This window comes from Colobus angolensis, unplaced genomic scaffold (genome assembly GCF_000951035.1).
Source record: "Colobus angolensis palliatus isolate OR3802 unplaced genomic scaffold, Cang.pa_1.0 Scaffold64, whole genome shotgun sequence".
Taxonomy (NCBI): Eukaryota; Metazoa; Chordata; class Mammalia; order Primates; family Cercopithecidae; genus Colobus; species Colobus angolensis.
Window position 1 is genome coordinate 3,141,230 of NW_012120043.1, and position 2,347 is coordinate 3,143,576.

At 50.8% G+C, this 2,347-nt stretch overlaps 1 protein-coding gene across 2 annotated transcripts in view; it reads left to right on the plus strand.

Annotated features, from left to right (window-relative positions):
• Positions 1-1,185: 1,185 nt before the first annotated feature.
• The window catches only part of ZNF57 (zinc finger protein 57), a 22,538-nt gene continuing 21,376 nt past the window's right edge, over positions 1,186-2,347 (plus strand). For both annotated transcript variants that reach the window (XM_011964074.1, XM_011964073.1), the window contains exon 1: positions 1,186-1,237. The gene's annotated coding sequence lies outside the window, so the exon portion shown is untranslated. The remainder of the gene's footprint in view (positions 1,238-2,347) is intronic.

The window sequence follows — 2,347 nt, forward strand, 5'->3', positions numbered from 1 at the left end:
ACACCCAGCTAATTAAAACAAAAATTTTGGCCGCGGTGGCTCACGCCTGTAATCCCAGCACTTTGGGAGGCCGAGGCGGGTGGATCATGAGGCCAGGAGTTCGAGACCAGCCTGGCCAAGATGGTGAAACCCCGTCTCTACTAACAATACAAAACTTAGCCGGGTGTGGTGACGCACGCCTGTCGTCCCAGCTACTCGGGAGGCTGAGGCAGGAGAATCGCTTGAACCAGGGAGGCAGAGGTTGCGGTGAGCCAAGATCATGCCACTGCAGTCCAGCCTGGGCGACAAGAGCAAAACTCTGTCTTTCAAAAAAAAAAAAAAAAAATTATAGAGCTGGGGTCTTGCTATGTTGCCCAGGCTGGTCTCAAACTCCTAGGCTCAAGTGATCCTCCCACCTCAGCCTCCCAAAGTGCTGAGATGAAAGGCATGAGCCATCTTGCCCGGCCCTGAGTGTGAAATTTAAAAGGTTAACAATACCCACACAGTGTACCTTATTAAGGACAAGCAGGCCCCGAAAGCGCTTTGGAGCACTGAAGACAGAGCAAGAAAGATATGCCAGTGAGGCTCAGATCAAATATTTTAGCAATGTTGATTATTCTGTTGTCATCATGGAGTTCATTGTGCAGCCTTGCCGGTCTACCCATATGCAACAAGAAGCCCCTTTGCTGAAACTGCCCTCTCCCTGGCTGGCCAGTAAACAGTCCAAAGCCACACAGTCGTCTGCTGCGTGGTTACCGGGGAGCGTCGTCCTGCCTGTGAAGCTTCCAGACAGTCGCTGCTGCTGTGCGTGGTTTCAGTGGTTTGAACATCCGTGTTGTGTATGCACAAGAGTGTCCTCGGGGGAAGGGCCAGAGGGCCCAGGTTTGCCTCGGTGCTTTAAGTATCATTTCCATTTGAGGAAGGAGGTTCTGCGGACCCGAGAATCTCACCACCGGAGGCATCAGGGCAGCTCGGGGCAGAGAGGCACAGGGCCTGTGGGAGCCTCCACATGGGAGGCCAGTGTCCTGCTCCAGATCGCCATGGCCGGTTCACCGCCACCGGGACTGGTCTGAGATTCCGAGGCTGGAGTGGAGGCTTCGAAAGCCCCTCCAGAGAAGGCGTCCAGGCTGGGGGCGCCGTCCAGGCAGGGGGGGGCGCAGTGGAATCCCATCGTCACTGCATTTTGCACAGAATCTAGACCTTATTGTCCCACAAGTAGGCTGATTTGTGATCGCACAGATGGGTCGGAGTAAAACCTGTAAGTGAGGCACACGTTCTCTCCAAAACCCAGATAGACCTAAAAAGTGTTAGGCTTGCTCTGGCCGTGGGTGTTGACAAATGAGGTATGGTTCTTCCCTAGGCTGCTGCTTCAGATAACGACCAGAAATACGAACAAACTGGTGGGGACTTGAGTCTAATGGGATGCAGCAGCTCGCCCCACCTGGAAAGTTCTGCAGGAGGCCCACGAGCATGTCCCCGTGCCTGGCTCTCCTGAGAGCTCAAATTAAATCTCTAAAATCTAAAACCGCCTCGTCCCCAAGGCCAGCTACCCTCTTCCACTTCATAATGTCATAAGAATTATTTTTCCCCTATCCTACACTTCAAAAAGCTGCGGCATTTTCATTATTTCACAGAGATATGCATTCTTTTCCATCGGTTCGTTTGACGGTCCTTCTGCTAATACTGTATTGGCAAGACTGACAGCTCTAAAATCCTTGCCCTGTGTTAGGTAAGCCTTCACCCTGTTCTTCAGAAAGTTTTGGCAATTTTTAGACTTTTTTTCTCAGGTTTGGGAAGTAGTTTTGTTAAGTCCTAAAAAGTCTCATTAAGAGAGGATCTCACTCTGCTGCCCAGGCTGGAGTACGGTGGTGTGATCACAGTTCACTGCAACCTCCTGGGCTCAAGTGGTGCTGCTGCGTCAGCCTCCCTAGTAGGTAGGACTGCAGGCACATGCCATCATGCCTGGCTAATTTTAAAAATAATAATAAAAAAAATTGTAGACTGTCTCCTTATGTTGCCCAGGATGGTCTCAAATTCCTGGCCTCAAGCAGTCTTCCTGCCTCGGCCTCCCAAAATGTGGGAATTATGGGCATGAACCACCGCACAGGGCTCTGATCGAGATTTGTTTCTCCATTGGAATCTTTCACTAGCCTTAAGTACTTATTTAACTTTGGATTTTCCCATAGTATGTATCAGCTTTTAAAAATTAATTTTCCAGCTGGGCGCAGTGGCTCAAGCCTGTAATCCCAGCACTTTGGGAGGCCAAGACAGGCAGATCACGAGGTCAGGAGATCGAGACCATCCTGGCTAACACGGTGAAACCCCGTCTCTACTAAAAATACAAAAAACTAGCCGGGCGAGGTGGCGG